The following is a 21,605-nucleotide window of genomic DNA, read 5'->3' on the forward strand; positions in this document are numbered from 1 at the left end:
TTTTCATATTTTGAAATCTAGAGTCTATGAATAAACCCTAAAATGTAAATTTATTAAAATTAAAGGAGATATTTGATGTTTTCTTAGTTTGGAGATGGCAGACATAACCATTTATTCAACAAAAATTGACTGAACATCTTCTCTTTTCCTTAAAAATGTAGTAATGTGGAAACTGTGGAAAAGTCTACTTTATTTAGGGAAATAACCATTTAAAATAGTATATTTTTAAATAAATATCTGACATTATCTTATGCAAGGTGATATACAATCTTATTAACACAAACAAGATTTTCCAAACCTTGTGCTAATATTTGGCCTGAGAAAGTTTATTTATCTTTTCATTACTGGAACTTACTCACCCACAAAATAAGAGAAAGTGAAAGAAAATATTTTCAGATTTTTTTTTGTTAACAAATGCTATCAAGTTTTATTCTTATTCATTTTTTTCCACCTGGTCTTTTGAGTGTTTCACAGCTTTTCAGGTTGGAGGAAACCAGAACCATTGTGGTTGTACTCTAAACACTCTGCAGAACAGCAAGGCATTATGGGAAAGCCCAGAATTATTTATGTAAGGAGGCCCGAATCAGACAGGTACACTAGATTCATTACACAGGAATGAATATTATTTTTTTCTTTTCTGAAATCACTATGGTTGTTAACAAAACTTTCTGTTATACAAAGTTTTCATTATATGGAATGCATCTAAATTCACCCAGGATCTTGCAGCATTGAGTGCCACTGATCTGTCAATGGCAATGACAGATGGTTCCACGGAGGATGTGAAAAATGCTAGTTTGGGAAACTTATGGTTGATAGAAAGAAAAGGAAAACTTATTTGGGGCAGGCATTTTCTATAGGAAACTCTGATATATTTGATATAAAATTTATGTTAGAAATAAATTTGAGTCAGTATAGTATGGCTTACTAGCCAAAATTTAGAGAGTGACAGAATTTTTTTTTTAACAATTTTAACTGACCAGAATAGAACAAACTGACTCTCAAGAAATTAGATTCTCCTGACTGGATGTTCCAATGGGAATATGAAAATATATTAGTAGGTATGACAAAGGGGTTCTCTATGTGTAGTAGGACATTGACAAAGATGATCTTGAATTTTCCTTTTATTCCACTTTCTCACACTATTCATAAGATGACTTTTTCCTTTTCCTCAGACTGTAGATTTGAAAGGTAAGCATATAAAGATACAGAAGGAGAATATAAAGAAAAGATTCAAAGAAGGGGGAACATGAAGAGAGACAGGGAGAACTGAAAGAGGAAAATAGAAGGTAGGATGAGGAGAGATGGAAAATTAGAGAAAGGGATGCGTAGAAGATGTCTAATAACTTTTTTTTCCTTATCAGGAATGGGCCAGGATACAGAGACTAACATACAAACACCTAGTTAAACCTCCATGACATTAGCATATTATACAGGTCTTCCCACAGTGCCAGGGTGGCCACTGACTTTGGCCTGATCTCTTGTACACTGAGTCCTGCCTCTGAGTCCCACATGGAGCACAGTGGAAAAACAAAGCTACAGAAAACCCCACTTGCTTATGAACAGAGCTATAAACCTCTGTGCAGAGCCTGGGGCTTGTTTTTTTGCCTAACTGTTCTTTACCTCCTCATGCTTTCAGCATTGTTTCTTATCCCCCTGTTTTCTTCTGTCCTTTTTATTTATTACAATGATTTCCTCTTGATGCTCATCTGACTTTTTTTGATAGCAGTTTTGTCCCTTTATCTCATTCACATTCCCTCCCTATTAGACATGCCCCTTTCAGCACTTTTCTTGGGCATTACATGACCTACTCACTCATACATGTTACCCTATAAAATTCAAACTGTTTCTTTCTCACAGGCTTAGAAAAATTTGCTGATCTCTGCCTTGTGGCATTCAACTCTGATGGGGATACACACCAGACAATACCCAAACATTCTGGAGGCAATGAAGTGAAGAAACTCTCTCATTAAGAAATTACACCTTAAATATTTTTTTGTTCCTCTTGCAGTAAATTTATGTTGACTTATAAGGCAGTGATGAGGAAAGGTTAAAAGGAAAAGCCACAAGCAGAAACATAATAACTTGAGAAAAATTACTGAAATAAGTCCTGATGGCTGAGACACAATGTGAGCCTCCCCCCACCGCCAGGTAAACAAAATTCATTCCAGAACCTATAGCTGCAGCATGACATTGAATACATGCTATTTTAATGATTTGAAATGAAAGATAAATGATGTGAATGGATTTTTTTTTATATCAGGGATTAAAGCCAGGAGTGTTTAACCACTGAACTACATCCTAGTCCCCTTTGTTAATTTTTATTTTGAGACAGGGTCTCACTAAGTTGCTTAGGGCCTTGTTAAATTGCTGAGGCTTAGCTTTGAACTTGCAATCCTCCTGCCTCAGCCTCCCCAGCTGCTGGGATTATAGGCATGCATCACTGCACCCAGCTGTGAGTTGTTAAAATTCTTTTAACAACTGTGTGAGTATGTTTTTTTCCCCCAAAGAGCTAACAGACTCACTGGTTTATAAGTCAACATTAGGAAAGATATTTTTCTCTCTTCACAGGTCAGCAAATATGAGAAATTTTTTTGGTATATCACTGGAGTCACAAGACACAATGTGGGCAGTTTAACATTTCTCACAATATTTCTGAATTTTGACATTTTGATAGCAAGACACAAAATTAGCAAATATGTCAAGATATTAAATTTGAAGCAAATGTCTATAGTTTATATCTTTAAAACCAAAATCAGTTTTGCTTCTGTCTGTAAGTAGTATGTATCAAAGTAAGCTTCTTGAATAAGGTAAAGGTTAGAGAGAAAACCAAAACAAAGCAAAACAAATATCAGGTGTTTGATTCCCTTGGAGAACAAAGAAGGCAGCTAAGGTTTGTGGGGACTAGACCCAAGAGAAAAGGAAATTAAATTCCATGATTGCCCACCCTTTCCATGTTGACGTGCTGGATGATGGAGGCTGAAGAGAAAGTAGCCTTCAGTGTGTCAATCTTAGCTGGACATATATGGACATAGAAGATGCCGCAGTCTGGCTGGGCAAAATAACCGGGGGGTGACAAGCAACTTGTGAAGGTTGATACAGCAGGAGCCTCTTTAATGTAGGACAGCAGAGGTATTTATACATAACTGAATGCACAGCTTGACTCAATTTAGCATCATCCAGTTACAGCAATCAGTCATTAGGGAATCCTCATCATCTTAATAATTATTCACAGCTTAACTTAATTAACATCATTTAGATACAGCAGTCAGTCATTAGGAATCTCTATCATCTTAATGGCTCACTGGTGTTACTTCTCAAACCACTCCTCCTGGCAAAGTGCCAGGCACCATCTTGACTTGTCTGTGGCCCTCAACAGAAGACTCCCAATAAATACCAACTTTATCAACTTGAAAACTATCAACTGTCTCAATACATAATATAAGATAAAATTTTTGACCAAACATACCTGGTATAGTTAATATAATACAACTTGGATTTAAAGGCAAGGACTAAAAAAATATTCACATTTTATCAAAATTTTCAATCCACCAAAAAGTTGTAACTCTAAATTTTTATGCTGCTATCAACATAGATTCAAAGAACATCAAACAAAACTAACAAAGCTAAAGGAAGTAAAGACATAGAATCATAAAAGAACCTAATTGCTAGAATACATGTAAAATAAGTCATTAGGGTTAAGAAAGAATAACAATACAAACTTGAAAATCATTAAAGATAAGAAAGAATAACAACACAAACTTGACATAAGTGAAACTAATAACAAGTCTGCCTCAAAACAAAGGATTTTTTTTTTGTACTGGGGATTTAATCCAGGGTTGCTTTACCACTGAGCTACATTCACAGAGTATCACCAAGTTACCCAGGTTGGCCTCCATCTTGCAATTCTCTTACCTCAGCCTCCTAAATCATTGGGTTAGAATTGTGTACTGCTGTGCCCAACAGAAGAAATTTTTAAGTATTTTGGACATAAACAATGTCCAAAATGGATTATGTTCTGGATCACAAGAAAATTTCAATATATTTCTTGGTTTGAGACTGTTCACAAAATGGTGATTTCAGGATTACAAAAGAAGTTAAGGTGCAGCTGTCAGCCTGGGTGAAATTTCTTTAACATTGTTTTTTTTTGTGTGAAGTTGTTTTCCAGCTAACTTCCTTTTAAGGAGTTTCCTGGGGGAGAGAGTGATAAGCACCATACAACTTCCAACCAGCCAGAACCACTCCATCAGGCAAAAGACACCAGGGAGCATGTTTTAGTGACTATAAGATGACCTCTGCTCATTTTGGTGCTAAAACCTCTGCCTGGGAGGGACCTAAAGCCCATTTCCACAAAAGGTAAAGATGTGGAAACACTTTGTCAAACAGGGCTGCAGCAATTTATCTCTACCTGTACATGAGATGATGACTTACTCCTTCTGAGTATGCTTTCTCTTTGCGTAAATTTGCATGTGTTGCTGAACTTTTGGGAATCATGACTTTGGAAGTGATTAGCCTGTGGTCTCCTTTGCAGCAAATAGACCTAGTTTTATGTGATAACGATTCTTAAAGTTCTGTTCTAATTTGATTCCTACCAACAATTAATTTTTTTAAGTTTAATGACAAAACCATTCACTTTTTTCTTTTCCCATGGAACAAAACAATATGAAAAGCAATTTGCAAGAAACAAATACAAAATATTATGCAAGAAAGCAACATAAAAAGATTATTGAAAAGGTTTAAATATTTATCAATGAAGCAATAATTAAATAACCAAATGAATCAAGGAAGAGTTTGCTTTGTAGTTAAATCTGTGCTGAGAACAAAATGTGTAGACTTAAAAAACAAAAGCTTTAAAGTCAGCAACGTATGTGATCATTTCATAAAACTGGATAAAGAATGGCAGATTCAATGTAAATAGTTCATGAAAGAGGAATTAAGAGCAGAAGTCAGTGAAATAAAAAGCAAGCAGACAATAGAGAAAATAAACAAAGCCAAAGTTCAGGTTTTGAAAAGACTAATGTTGTAGACATGGATATGTGCAGAGTGAATTTCCTCCAAAGTCCTTCAAAGGACTTCCTGTCCAGCTGCAGGAAGCACAGTGAAGAGAGACATTTACCTGCCCTTCAGAATCTATCTCAGCTGTCTACAGAGCTGTCTGTCTCTAGATTTTGACTTTAAAGACATTTCACTTTAAAGTTAAGCAGAAATATAAACTCTCTGCAGTGTGAACCTGATATGGGTTAATTCTTGGAACATTCCAGCTACAGTGCTCCCTGCCTTGTTGGCCAAGATTTTGGCAAACTTGTTAATGTTGATTTCTAATAAATTATAAATATTGGAACTGGGAGTACTTCAGGAGAGCAGCTGAATAGGTAATTTGGTTTTGAAGTTGAATATTTCTCCACTTGTCATGCAATAAGGACCCTGACATTGAAAAAACAAAACAGGTGTAACACACATGGACCCGGCATAACATGGTCCAGCTGTTAAACATTTCACTTTTTTTTCTTTTTTAGTAGTATTGGGTAGAACCCAGGGCTTCATGCATGCTGGGCAAGCCATCTACCACTTAACTGTAGCCGCAACTAACCTTTCACTGGTAATGAATTAAGACAGTATACGTGTGGAATAGGATGCACTAGATAGCATATTTTTTAGGTCTTAAGATGGGAAGAAATGTTTTACAGATAACATGCTTGTGTGTCGTTGTTACGTGTTGGTGATGTTCCCTTGAAATACAGAAAGAACTGAAGAAAATACGAGGTAACTGAGAATCAAGTGTCAAAGCTCCTGCAGTGAGAGGTGTAGAAATCAAAGGATCAAGCAAGGATTTAATAGTCAGAGAGAGAAACTTTAAAGACAGTTAAATGTTCACCAAGGCTGTGCTTTATATCAAGGTCAGGGCTCTCGTAGGAAACTCCTGGGACTTTTAACACATTGAGTGGAAAGATCTGGGTGGATGCTGTAAAATTTTTTGACTTCTCAGAATCTCTTGACCTATGAAGTAAATTGGCAAACTCCTTAAGACAGAGTGTTCACCATTTCCAACTTAGAGCATTTGATAATAATTCAGAGGCTCTTTCCTGTTAGTGAGCAGATGGACCTCTCAGAAACTATCTACCCTCAGGGCCCTTATTCCTGTACCCTAGGGTGAAGTTGTTACATAACACAGCTGGTTCTATAGTTCAAATGAGTAGCAAAAATCAGAATTTATATAGCAGCAGATCTTGGGTGAACATGAGTGGATCTGGATTCTAAAGGTGCTTAATAAAGAGAAAATAATATAAAATAAGATGGTTAAGAGTTTATTGACTTATAAAGGTAGACTTTAATGTCCTCTCAGTGATCACAGAATATGGGTAAATTGTTACTAAGATGTCTCCTGAAAGCATTTAAAAAGTAGTAGTCTATACTCAGTGAAAGTATAGACTAGAAATGTTATAGCAGAAAAGGAAAGGATGAATCAAAAACGCCTTGAAAAATGGACATGTGGGAATTAGATATAGAATTTATGGTCAGAAGGTCCATGGAAATCCCAGAGGACATATCATTTAAAGGACTTTGATGAAAAATCTGGTGATGGGACACCAACAACACTAAAACTTTCCCTGTTGACTTCAATCTGTAAGCCAGGGATGTCAGTAGAAATTATTAAAAGTGTCCTGCTGATGGCAATGGGACGATAATCACCCTCCCAAACAGAGAAGAGGTGGTGGAGTTAACTACTAAATCGAAGCATTTACAATTATTATTCTGAAAGTTGGAGTGAAGTTAATAGGTCTAATTGCTAGAAATATTAAACATTTTTTTCATATATCTGTCAATGGTTTGTATTTCCTCTTTTGAGAAGATCCATTTAATTCCTTTGCCCATTTGCTCATTGAGTTATTTGGTTTTTTGTGCTAAGTTTTTTGAGTTTCTATATCCTTGAAATTAACACCCTATCTGAGGTGCAGATGTCAAAATTTTTCTCCAATTCTGTAGGCTCTTTATTTATGCACTTGATTGTTTCCTTTGCTATGAAAATCTTTGTAGTTTGATGCCATCCCCTTAATTGATTTTTTTGATTTTGTTCCTTTTTTAAATTTTTATTGTTGGTTGTTCAAAACATTACATAGTTCTTGACATATCATATTTCACACTTTGATTCAAGTGGGTTATGAACTCCCATTTTTACCCCTTATACAGATTGCAGAATCACATCGGTTACACATCCACTGCTTTATATATTGCCATACAAGTGTCTGTTGTATTCTGCTGCCTTTCCTATCCTCTACTATCCCCCCTCCCCTCCCCTCCCCTCCCTTCTTCTCTCTCTACCCCCTCTACTGTCATTCATTTCTCCCCCTTGTTTTTGTTTTTCCTTTTTTCCCTTTGCCCTCATTTCCTCTTGTATGTAATTTTGTATAACCATGAGGGTCTCCTTCCATTTCCATGCAATTTCCCTTCTCTCTCCCTTTCCCTCCCACCTCTCATCCCTGTTTAATGTTAATCTTCTTCTCATGCTCTTCCTCCCTACTCGGTTCTTAGTTACTCTCCTTATATCAAAGAAGACATTTGGCATTTGTTTTTTAGGGATTGGCTAGCTTCACTTAGCATAATCTGCTCTAGTGCCATCCATTTCCCTGCAAATTCCATGATTTTGTCATTTTTTAATGCAGAGTAATACTCCATTGTGTATAAATGCCACATTTTTTTATCCATTCATCTATTGAAGGGCATCTAGGTTGGTTCCACAGTCTTGCTATTGTGAATTGTGTTGCTATGAACATCCATGTAGCAGTGTCCCTGTAGTATGCTCTTTTAGGTCTTTAGGGAATAGACTAAGAAGGGGAATAGCTGGGTCAAATGGTGGTTCCATTCCCAGCTTTCCAAGAAATCTCCATACTACTTTCCAAATTGGCCACACCAATTTGTAGTCCCACCAGCAATGTACAAGTGTACCCTTTTCCCCACATCCTTGCCAGCACTTGTTGTTGTTTGACTTCATAATGGCTGCCAATCTTACTGTAGTGAGATGGTATCTTAGGGTGGTTTTGATTTGCATTTCTCTGACTGCTAGAGATGGTGAGCATTTTTTTCATGTACTTGTTGATTGATTGTATGTCCTCCCCTGAGAAGTGTCTGTTCAGGTCCTTGGCCCATTTGTTGATTGGGTTATTTCTTTTCTTATTGTTTAATTTTTTGAGTTCTTTGTATACACTGGATATTAGGGCTCTATCTGAAGTGTGAGGAGTAAAGATTTGTTCCCAGGATGTAGGCTCCCTATTCACCTCTATTATTGTTTCTCTGGTTGAGAAAAAAAATTTTAGTTTGAGTAAGTCCCATTTGTTGATTCTAGTTATTAACTCTTGTGCTATGGGTGTCCTATTGAGGAATTTGGAGCCCGACCCCACAGTATGTAGATCGTAGTCAACTTTTTCTTCTATCAGACGCAGTGTCTCTGATTTCATATCAAGCTCCTTGATCCATTTTGAGTTACCTTTTGTGCTTGGCGAGAGAAAGGGATTCAGTTTCATTTTGTTGCATATGGATTTCCAGTTTTCCCAGCACCATTTGTTGAAAATGCTATCCTTCCTCCATTGCATGCTTTTAGCCCCTTTATCAAATATAAGATAGTTATAATTTTGTGGATTGGTCTCTGTGTCCTCTATTCTGTACCATTGGTCCACCCGCCTGTTTTGGTACCAGTACCATGCTGTTTTTGTTACTATTGCTCTGTAGTATAGTTTGAAGTCTGGTATCGCTATACTGCCTGATTCACACTTCCTGCTTAGAGTTGTTTTTGCTATTCTGGGTCTTTTATTTTTCCATATGAATTTCATGATTGCTTTCTCTATTTCTACAAGAAATGCCGTTGGGATTTTGATTGGCATTGCATTAAACCTATAGAGAACTTTTGGTAACATCACTGTTTTGATGATGTTAGTTCTGCCTATCCATGAACAGGGTATATTTTTCCATCTTCTAAGATCTTCTTCTATTTCTCTCTTTAGGGTTCTGTAGTTTTCATTGTATAAGTCTTTCACCTCTTTTGTTAGGTTGATTCCCAAGAATTTTTTTTTTTTTGAGGATATTGTGAATGGAGTGGTTGTCCTCATTTCCATTTCAGAGGATTTGTCGCTGATATACAGGAATGCCTTTGATTTATGCGTGTTGATTTTATATCCTGCCACTTTGCTGAATTCATTTATTAGCTCTAATAGTTTCTTTGTAGACCCTTTTGGGTCTGCTAGGTATAGAATCATGTCATCTGCAAATAGTGATAATTTAAGTTCTTCTTTTCCTATTTTTATGCCTTTAATTTCTTTCGTCTGTCTAATTGCTCTGGCCAGTGTTTCGAGAACTATGTTGAACAGAAGTGGAGAGAGAGGGCATCCCTGTCTTGTTCCAGATTTTAGAGGGAATGCCTTCAGTTTTTCTCCATTCAGAATGATGCTAGCCTGAGGCTTAGCATAGATTGCTTTTACAATATTGAGGTATGTTCCTGTTATCCCTAGTTTTTCTAGAGTTTTGAACAAAAAGCGATGCTGTACACTGTCGAATGCTTTTTCTGCATCTATGGAGATGATCATATGGTTCTTATTTTTAAGTCTATTGATGTGGTGAATAACATTTATTGATTTCCGTATATTGAACCAGCCTTGCATCCCAAGGATGAATCCTACTTGATCATGGTGCACAATTTTTTTGATATGTTTCTGTATCTGATTCACCAGAATTTTATTGAGGATTTTTGCATCTAGGTTCATTAGAGATATTGGTCTGTAGTTTTCTTTCTTTGAAGTGTCTTTGTCTGGTTTAGGAATCAGGGTGATGTTGGCCTTGTAGAATGAATTTGGAAGTTCTCCCTCTTTTTCTATTTCTTGAAATAGCTTGAAAAGTATTGGTATTAGTTCTTCTTTAAAGGTTTTGTAAACTCTGCTATATACCCATCCGGTTCTGTGCTTTTCTTAGTTGGTAGTCTTTTGATGGCTTCTTCTATTTCCTCAATTGATATTGGTCTGTTTAGGTTGTCTATATCCTCCTGACTCAATCTGGGCAGATCATATGTCTTAAGAAATTTATCGATGCCTTCACTATCTTCTATCTTATTGGAGTATATGGATTCAAAATAATTTCTAATTATCTTCTGTATTTCTGAAATATCTGTTGTGATATTGCCTTTTTCATCCCATATGCTAGTAATTTGAGTTATCTCTCTTCTTCTCTTCGTTAGCATGGCTAAGGGTCTGTCGATCTTATTTATTTTTTCAAAGAACCAACTTTAGTTTTGTCAATTTTTTCAATTGTTTCTTTTGTTTCAATTTCATTAATTTCAGCTCTGATTTTAATTATTTCTTGCATTCTACTTCTTTTGCTGTTGTTTTGCTCTTCTTTTTCTAGGATTTTGAGATGAAGTGTGAGATCATTTATTTGTTGTTTTTTTCTTTTTTTAAGGAATGAACTCCAAGCAATGAATTTTCCTCTTAGAACTGCTTTCAATGTGTCCCATAGATTCCGATATGTTGTGTCTGTGTTTTCATTTATCTCTAAGAATTTTTTACTTTCCTCCTTGATGTCTTCTATAACCCATTGATCATAAAGTAACCTATTGTTCATTCTCTAAGTGATGCTTTTTCCTTCCTTCTTTTATCGTTGATTTCCAGTTTCATTCCATTATGATCAGATAAGATGCATGGTATTATCTCTACTCCTTTATAATATCTAAGAGTTGCCCTGTGACATAATATATGATCTATTTTTGAGAAGGATCCATGTGCTGCTGAGAAAAAAAGTGTAACTGCTCGATGTTGGGTGGTATATTCTATATATGTCAATGAAGTCTAGGTTATTAATTGTATTATTGAGTTCTATAGTTTCTTTATTCAACTTTTGTTTGGAAGATCTGTCCAGTGGTGAGAGAGGTGTGTTGAAGTCTCCCATGATTATTGTATGGTGGTCTATTAGACTCTTGAACTTGAGAAGAGTTTGTTTGATGAACATAGCTGCACCATTGTTTGGGGCATATATATTTATGATTGTTATGTCTTGCTGGTGTATGGTTCCCTTGAGCAGTATGTAGTGTCCCTCTTTATCCCTTTTGATTAACTTGGGCTTGAAATCTATTTTATTTGATATGAGTATGGACACTCCTGCTTGTTTCTGAAGTCCATATGAGTGATATGATTTTTCCCAACCTTTCACCTTCAGTCTATGTATGTTTTCCTATCAAATGTGTTTCCTGTAGGCAGCATATTGTTGGATCTTTTTTTTTTTTTTTTGATTCCTTCTACTAGCCTGTGTCTCTTAATTGGTGAGTTTAAGCCATTAACATTTAGGGTTATTGAGATATGGATTGTTCTTCCAGCCATATTTGTTTATTTATGTTACTTAACATGGTTTGTTTTTTCTCTTTGATTATTTTTTCCCTTTACTGTACTACGTCCCTCTGTTGGTTTTCATTGTTATTTTCCATTTCCTCTTCCTGTTTTGCCGAGGAAGTTTTGAAGAGATGGTTTTCTAGCTGCAAATTCTTTTAACTTTTGTTTATCGTGGAAGGTTTTAATTTCATCTTCCATCCTGAAGCTTAATTTCGCTGGATACACAATTCTTGGTTGGAACCCATTTTCTTTCAGCGTTTGAAATATGTTGTTCCAGGATCTTCTAGCTTTCAGAGTCTGTGTTGAAAGATCAGCTGTTATCCTGATTGGTTTACCCCTAAATGTAATCTGCTTCCTTTCTCTAGTAGCTTTTAAAATTCTCTCCTTATTCTGTATGTTGGGCATCTTCATTATAATGTGTCTAGGTGTGGATCTCTTATGATTTTGCACATTCAGCGTCCTGTAGGCCTCTAGTATTTGGGATTCTGTCTCATTCTTCAAGTCTGGGAAGTTTTCTCGTATTATTTCATTGAAGAGATTGATCATTCCTTTGGTTTGGACCTCTATACCTTTCTGTATCCCAATGACTGTTAAGTTTGGTCTCTTTATGTTATCCCATATTTCTTGGATGTTCGTCTCATGGTTTCTTAACAGTCTCGCTGAGCTGTCTATGTTCTTTTTAAGTTGAAATACTTTGTCTTCATTGTCTGATGTTCTATCGTCTAAGTGTTCTACTCTGCTGGTAGTATTCTCATTTGAGTTTTTAATTTGGTTTATTGCTTCCTGCATTTCTAGGATTTCTGTTTGTTTGTTTTTTATAACCTCTATCTCCCTGTATAGTTGATCTTTTGCTTCTTGGATTTGTTTTTGTAATTCATTGTTGAAGTGATCTTTCATTGTCTGATTTTGCTGTCTAACGTCTTCCTTAAGACTCCAGATCATCTGAAGCATGTATATCTTGAATTCTTTATCTGTCATTCCATCTGCTGCAGATATTACCTCTTCTAAAGTTGAGTTGAACTGCATTGCTTGTGGTCCTTTCTTTCCTTGTCTTTTTTATACTGCTCGCGTTTCTTTCTGCTTGGTGAAACTGTTGTATTATTGAATTTTCCCCCTATATTTATATTGCTCTTGTATAGTTACAAATCGCCCTTTTGTGGAGAAAGACAATGTTAACAGTTCTCAATATCAATAGTACATCATCTAAGCACACGTTTTCCTTATTACTACATTTATAGCTAGACTTTATGTCTACAAATGTTGGTTACGATTATCGTTTGCAAATATAGTCCTTAGTTTCATGAAAGACATACCATTTCTGGTAGCTTGAAGAAAACTGGGTTTCAGGTGTAGGATGTTATGTTTATGGGGAAAGGAGTGAGGGTATGGGGTTATTCTAACTTAGTAACTTTGGAGAGCTCTAAACAATAGATGGGTAATTTATGGAAGAATGTATAGATTCAAATTTCTATCTGTATTTATAAGATTACCCTACTTATGAATAGTAAATTTTAGGGGGTTTCAAGTGGGATAGAGGGAGTAAGAGGGAGGAAATCAGATAACAAGGAAAGGGAGAGAAAAAAGAGAGTGGGAAAAAGAAAATATGAGAAAAAAGAAAAGAAATAAAAAGGGGGGAGGGAGGTGGGGCATATGCAATTCCTCTATAGTATATTATTCTGGTGACTCAGTTGTTAAAGACCTTTTTCGTGTACAATTTTTGGTTTCACATATGTTGAGGTCCCTTAATTGATTTTTGATTACTTCTTTCACTAAAAGTCTTGTTGAGGATGTTACTTCCTAAACCAACCTGAAGTATTGGGGCTACATTTTCTTGTAGTAGGTGCAGGCTTTCTGGTCTAATTCCTAGGTTTTGATCCACTTTGTCCTCATAAAACTAGGCATAGAACCACCATATGATCCAGCTATCCCACTCCTTGGTATATATCCCAAGGATTTAAAATTAGCATACTACAGTGACACAGACACATAGTAGTAAGTATACTACTCAGCATTAACTAGCAGAAGAAATCAAGAATGGAAAATCAGGAATCTGGGGACATTTCCCTCAATTAAATAATCATGACACCTTGCTCAGTATATCAGCCTGAGCCTATTTGTAGAATTGGACTGCATGGACCAAAAATGATGCTGGATTCTGAGGGAAAAGACCTTGCTACAACACAAGAAATGTGTTCTGTGATTCCTCAATTCTTCCTCAAAAGAATTTATAGCCTTTTACTCAGTTTAAGCATTAGTCTTGGGAAACAGGGTTTTTCAGATTTTTCAGAACTACTGCATTCAGGTCTGCAGTGACATCATTCCCTAGATAACTAAAGCATATCATGGACCTCTAGATGAGAGTAAGTTTTACTGGGCCAGGTAAAACAAAGTCTTAGCAAAGTTCTTATAGTTAGTCTTCTTGATCAGTGGGTTCAGCAAGTGGCCATTTTCCTGTTTTCCACATGCATAGTTAAAATATGAATTCTTGGCCTTCAAGGGATAAGAGCTATTATAGCCAAGAGGATCAAGAAAAAGCCTCTGAAACTACCTCTATTTTCTAGCCAAAATAGTAACTGGAAAACTCAGGCCCAAGGTGGTGGTAGACACTAGTGCCTATTTTAACTGGAATTTGCCCTGTTTTCTTTATTTAACCTTTCTCCAATTTTTTTTCCAGGATCTTAAAGTAACCCATGTAGTCTACTTCCTCATACTTCTTGTTGGGTGGCTTGCAGCTAGCCTTGCTTCTCTTCATTCTATAATCAGAGTCATTATCCCAGCCCAGGTTTACCTATGTAATTCCTCTTCCTCAAAATACATGCATGGCTTCCTTCTGTGTCAAGTCAAAACTACGTAATATGACACACTTTAATTCTTCTGAGGCCTCTGTGGTAGCATCTAGCACATGCCATAATTTGATCATCTTGTTTTAAATTGTCCATTCTTTCCAGATCTCCTGTCCTTAGTAAATTGGACTCAAAGGCAAGCAACTATGTCTTATTTACCTTTTTTCTCCAGTGCTTTATCTATTATCTGATGCATAGTGCATTGTTCAATACATGTATGACTAAATCAATGTTTGTGGAGGCACCTGGCTTGTATTAGTTGTAAGAATCAACAAAGGCTAGTTAAATCTGTTAGCTGAGCACTGTCAGGAGACCAAGTTAAGGAAGATATCAGCAATATTCAGGAATGTGGGACTGACTTGTTGTCTTGTAGAAATTATTTGCTTTCTTATTTAATTTCTAGCCTGGGCTAACATTAAAATTTGTTGTTATTCCCAAAGACATGAAGGATGCCAGTAAATGATGTCAGGGACAATTTTCTCAGAGCAGAAAGTACAATAATACTCCAGTTGATATTTCATTTGCAGATATTATAAAGTTAACCGTTGTGGCAATGCAGATCAATAATAAAAAGGAATGTTGTCTTCCATGCAAATGACAACTGCCATAGATTCTTGACAAATCCATACTCACAGAACACACATATAGCTTTAGTTTAATTTCTAAGCCACCTCCCCCTCTATCATACAGTGGGATTATTCAGGACATATAGATCTCTCTCTCTCTCTCTTTTTCTCATTCTCTCTTTCTCTCTCTCTCTCATTCTCCCTCTCCCTCTCTGCACGCATTCACACCCACACACACACACACACACACACACACTGCTATGCCATTGAGCCTTGTTCACAGATTTCTAGAAGGGTTGTTTGTTAGAACTAGAAGGGTTTTAATATACTTTTTATATAATCCTATCATTTTCTTGACTAGTAGAGTTGGTCTAGAGGTATTCTGGAACTGCCCCAAAGCCCATAGTCAGTCAGCATCCAGAGCTTCTTGAGCAATTTTCTTTTTTTTCTGAGCCAAATGATCTTAATGCTGATGCCTTATAGGTCGCCCTAAAGTCTGATGTAGTGAAACACGGATAGCCACAATGAATGTGATGTTATAAATGGCTTTGGGGACATTTTCCTCTTTAGTTCCAAAATGTTTTAATCTTTTTCCTGAAAGTAAAAATAAATACATATTAAAGGGCTTTGTTATAAATACACAATTGATTGAAATTTCAATGAAAGCTAATTCATTGTTTTAATGTTTCTGTTTGTAAATTTTTGAGAAAGGATGAAGAATAATTTCACTCTCAAAGAATAATACTGATAATTTAAAATTTTATACAATATGTTTTAATTTAGGAAAGAAAAAATAAGTTTGATTAAAATTATAAAAATAATAAAATTTCAATAAAATAAAACTTAACTACTGAAAGATAGTAATGATTTTTTTGTCAATGAATATTTAATGATCCAGTATAAATAATATAAGGGATATGATAAATCCAATGAAATACTATATAATAATTCCAATTAGTATTCGGTTTACTTAAAGTTAATATAAATATCAAATTTTTAACTATCAAATTTTATTGAAGTATCTGTAAAATAATCATTGTAACTGTAAGAAAACAATTTGACAATTTTAACAAGTTGAAAACTTTTAAATTGACCTCTGCTAGCTTCTTCCACATCCTAGTATTCTCTAAGCAGTACTGATCATGCTTTGAAATACAGTGATTTCTTTCTCTCTGCATTAGCAATTAACAAAATTCCAAGAATTTACTGATTCATTAAGAAATGAATTATTCCCTCTTTCTTCTGCCTGAAAATTGTGGTCACATCACTGTTCTGAGATTATAAACTCATTCCTTTCAACAGAGTGTATGGGGTGGCTGTAGTTTTGGATTAATCTGCATAGGTCCCTAGCAGACCAGACCAAACCAGAATGTCACACTTGAGCTATGTGCCTCATAAGCAAACCTTGAAAAATGCCAGCTTTCAACAAACAAATTAAACCAGGTGATTCTAGTCAAGGTGAGTCAGCATAATAAAGAAATCTCCTCTGTTTTAACCCCTAAGGAAAGGGACTTTGAAATGATGTATCCATTCTTTATATGCTTTTGCTTTCTTCAGCTGTTTTCTGCCTTTGAAACCAAACTCTTCTGCTCAGGTCATCAGAATACTCATTCTATTTTTCAGATTAAGTTTTTGCCCCATTGCAGAATTGCAAATAAAAGCCAAAATAACCTTAAATTTGTTTTATTTTTTATCTTCTTTCAAATTCTAGGGAGACTCTACAATTATGAGAACTATAGATTATTTTAGAGGTTATCTACTCTTATAATGGCAATTCTTATATTTCTCAAGGTTTGTCTTTTTAAAATAAAGAATGTTACATTTCCATGCATTGAAGAACTATATGATCTTACCCTCCAAAGCTTGTAAGAATCATCTTTAAGTAACTTTCCTCAGGAAGCCACCCAGCTACCTAGGGTCCATAACATTTAACGTGAAAAAGTGCATAAAAGTAAGTTCACAAATATTGGCTTCATTGGTTATTTAGAATTCACTAGACTTTGAAGAATTATACTGTGGCTTCTCAAAAGAACTAGGACTTATAAGAACTTAGTAGACTGGGGTAATTTCAAGTGACTGCTTCCCTGGGACTTCAAGGGAAGTGCCTCATCCTTTTCTCCTCAGTGTGGCACTGCTGAAACACTTTCAGTGTCCAAGCTGAAACACTCTCAAGGCACTTATTTACTGCCCAACCCATACCATGCAGTCTCTTTCTCATTATAATGCGATTATTCACAGTGGTACCATGTTTCTGCGGTAGCAGGATAGAGGCTGCACAGCAGTATCATGAATAGAGCATTCACCTTATTTAACATCAAGTTAAAGTTAAAAGTGTAGGTAGAGATTGCTGTAGCTCTGAAAGTGAGTCAGGCACTTGAATCAGTCTTCAGTGCAATCCTTATCACTCTAGGTGTTCTTGCACATTAAGGAACACAGCCAATAGAGAAGCATGGGGTCAGTGTCATGGTATCTGCAAATCTAGTCTTTAAATTCTAATTAATTTTATTAATGAAAATTTTCACATCTACTTATTATATTTTAAAAAGTCTCATACATATGACATTCATCTTTAGAAAAGATTTCATTAAATCCCAAAATTAAATCAGATCTTCCTATCATACTCTCATATAATACCCTATAATTTTTCTTCTTAGCAATTACCACATTTTATAATTACATAATGGTATAATTGCATGATTAATATCTATCTTCTATATTAGACTGTAAGTTGCATTATGGTAATTACTAAGTTTATTTTGAGCACCATGAATGTCCTAAGCACTTTTGGAGTTTGACATACAGTAGATAATCAAGAGATGTTTGTGGAATAAATACACTAAATAAGAAATGTTCTTTCTTTCAAGCTCTGCTAATTCATAACAAGTCTTACCCAAGAAGTCAAGGCAAGGATTCAGAGTTCTCAGCACAACTTTCCCGAGAGTCATTGCTAACTAGAATGGACAGATTAAAACACTTTTGCCTTCCTTGACCTTGCTACTGGTTTGGAATAGTATTCCCTAAACTTCCCTCCTGATACTACTCATCTTGAGATGCTTAACAGAAAAATACTTTTCCATAGCCCTTCCTCTAGAAATTCAGATTTAGTGAATTTAAGGTGAAACCATAGTAGTTTATACAACCATCCCAGGTCATTCTTATTAGTAAGTAGAATTGGACAGTGCTAATAGAGACATACTTTTCAATGTTTTCTAAACATAAGACTCAATAGAGAATTTGATTAAAAGAAGATCAACATCCCTGCCCTCAAAATAAAAACACCTACCTCTTCCTAGGACTTCTAATGAGAATTTCCTATGTGAAAGGTTAAGAAATCTGGATGTTTTACAAATACTAGGTAATTCTTTTTATCAGACAAGTGTGAGAAACTTAACCACTTATTATTTAACTGTGTGTAACTCTGTTTTATGAGCTTATATGTAGCCTTTTAAAAAGTGGAACAAACTTACTTTTTGAAATAAGAAAAAATATGAGTTCTATATGAATATGATGATGAATTAAGCACATGCATCATCTCAATCCTATCATCAAACCCCACTTAAATATCATAGAGTTGATTTAAAATGTTACAAACTGATAAGGCTGTTTTATTCTGTGTATTATCTTGTGCTGCTATAAAAAATACCTGAAACTGGGTAATTTATCATAAATAGAAATTCACTGGCTCACAGATGTGGCAGATGGAAAGTTCTATATCTAGGCACCAGTGTCCTTGTGAGTCATCACATGGTGGAAGGCCAAAGGGAAAAAATGGAAGAGGAGGCCAACCACACTCTTATAAAGGAACTAGTGCTACCCATGGAGGTGGAGCCCTCATGTCCTCATCACCTCTTAGAAGTCCCACTTCTGAATACTGCTAAAATGCCAATTAAATTTCAACATGAGATTTGTAGGGCACAGATATTCAAACCATAGTAAAGGGTAAAGAGAATGAGGGGAAATGACTCAGAAAAAAATGCAGAAGTCAGCACAGCTGAAAAGGTAGATGTTACATGATGGTAGGGATATTTCAAATTTCAGTTGTCACTCCTGTTAAGTTTTTACAAGGAGGAAAGCACAAGAATCAAGCTAATCTTCTCCACAGATTCTCAGTCAAGTTCATTAATTGGAGGCTGAAGTACCCCTAAGTGGGAAAGAAATGTAGGACTGAAAACAAAACAAGTGACAACTAAACAAAGATATAGGATGATTACTTGCTAGTTTGTGTGTAAAATAGACCCTCAAAACCTAGCTGACTGCTCCCTTCCTATCTCAAGAAAAGACAGCAGGTCTACTGCACTGAGTCTGAGAACAACCAAGTACAGCTACAGGCAGGAGAGAACCTCCCCAAAGAGGAGGCTAAGTGAGAATGGAAGAGAGGGAAAAGCAGGAAGTAACAAGTCAGCCTATCAACAGTGAGTCGACTCTGGAATCCCAACTTATCCCAATGTTCAGATTTCTTATATATCCAAAATTATTAAATGTTTTTATGTACTCTATGCTCACTCTTTTTCTCTCTCCCTCTTACTTCTCTTTTTGTTTGTTTGTTGTTTTATTTGGGAGTACTTTCAGAAGCATTGTCTCTGAGGTAAATAGTACTTTACTCAGGTAGAGACTGTTATCTTGAGAAATCAATTCTATAGAAAAGATTTAGAGAAAATGTGAGGTAGATATTCTCTGTCTCTCTCTATCTCAAAAAAAAAAAAAAAAGGAAAATAAAAAGATAGATGTGTAATCTGTACCCATTGAGTGCCAAATAGTGACCACATCATTGAAAACCATAATTTGTCAAAAGTCATACCAGAAAGAAGAGACTTTATAAATAGACCTGTATTTGTTAAATATGGATTAAGGGTTAGGAGGAAAAGGAAATGGTTAAAGCCCAGGATCTGGGGGCAGTGAGAATATTCCATATGGTACTGTATTGATGGGTATATGTCATTATAATAGTCTCCAAATGCACAGAATGTGTCTCATCAAGAGCGAACCCTATGTATCCCACATTTTCTTTATCCATTAATCTGTTGAAGGACACTTAGGTATAAGGAAAATAAAAGGAAACACAGAGGCAAAATGCAGAGGCAGGAAAAGAATGATGGCAGAATAACAGAGAGGCCAAGCTGCCAAGCTTTATTTATATCAGTTGGTTACATTAAGTCATTAGTGCCATGAGTACATTATTTTTCAGTATTAGTTTAATTCCAGGTGTTGAATATCTGAGATCAAAGTCCAGGTTGATAAGACACAGAGCTTCTTCTTGAAGGACATTACCATAGCAACTAGATACTGCACCTGTATTAGTTATCTTACTAGCTACAAGGGGAAACTGCTGAGCATTCCAAGTGTGGGAAACAGTGCCAGTAACCCCCCCCCCCACCCCAGGAGTTTGCTTACCTGAGGAATGCTTCCCTGTACATTTCCAGGGTCAGAAATACCTACACTTACATTGGTTCCATAGTAGACCTATTTTGAATTGAGTTGCTATAAACATTGATGTAGCTTCATCATTAGAGTATGCTAATTTTAAGTCCTTTGGGTATAAACTGAGGAGTGGGATAACTTGGTCAAATAGTGGTTCCTTTCAAACTTTTTTGAGGAATCTCCATCTGTTTTCCATAATGGTTGCACCAATTTGCAATCCCACCAGCAATGTATGAGTGTACCTTTTCCCTCACATCTTTGCCAATACTTATTGTTACTTGTATTGTTGATAGCTGCCATTCTGACTAGAGTGAGATGGGATCTCAGTGTACTTTTGATTTGCATTTCTCTAATTGCTAGAGATGTTGAATATTTTTTCATATATTTGTTGATCAATTGTATTTCTTCTTTTGTGAAGTGTTGGTTTGTTTCCTTAGCCATTTATTGATTGGGTTATGAATATATACAATGGAATATTACTCAGCTTTAAAGAAAAATGAAATTATAGCATTTGCAAGTAAATGGGTAGAAATGAAGATATCATGCTAAGTAAAATAAGCCAATCCCCCCAAACCAAATGCTGAATGTTTTCTCTGATATGTGGATACTAATTCACAACAAGGCAGGGGCTGGTAGGGAGCTAGGGTGAATAGAGTTACTTTGGATTAAGTAGAGGGGACTGAAGGGGGAGGCGAGAGGGTAGAGGGGTAGGAAGGGTAGGAGAATGAGATATTATTATCCTATGTACATATATGACTACATGCTGGTGTGATTCTACATCATATACAACCAGAAGAATGAGAAATTGTACTCCATTTATATATGATGTATCAAAGTGCATTCTACTGCCTTGTATGACTAATTAGAACAAACTTTAAAAATGGATGGAGAAAATTCTAGAAAAAAAATAAAAAGAGTAAACCTTAATGTAAACTATGGACTCTGAGGAATAATGATTGGTAAAAGTATAGGAAGATCAGTTGTAGCAAATGTAGCATTTTGGTGGGGAATGTTGATAATAGCCTGTAGGGACAAGGGCTATATAGGGATTCTTTGTTTTTCTGTACAATTTCAGGGTATACCCAAAACATTAAAAAATAGAAAGTATAAAAATATCTGTAAACTATTCTCACTGCTTTCCAGATACAGGAAATAATCAGGTAACATGTACCAGACTCAAGTATCATTTAGGTCCTCATACTTAAATATGAAGGGTTTTCAGAATCATCAGATACTTAAGAATGGCCTATGATATAAAATGAACATGAAAAGAATGTCAGAGAAAACAATACTAATTCAAGAAGCAGATGAAATTTTAGAAACCCAATAGGTTTTAATAAAGATTTTAAAAATATTTCATCACTAAAATAAATCCACATAATGATAAAGATATTTTCAAGTAATAAAATGTCTTTGAA

Source organism: Marmota flaviventris, chromosome 9 (genome assembly GCF_047511675.1).
Source record: "Marmota flaviventris isolate mMarFla1 chromosome 9, mMarFla1.hap1, whole genome shotgun sequence".
In the NCBI taxonomy this organism is placed as follows: Eukaryota; Metazoa; Chordata; class Mammalia; order Rodentia; family Sciuridae; genus Marmota; species Marmota flaviventris.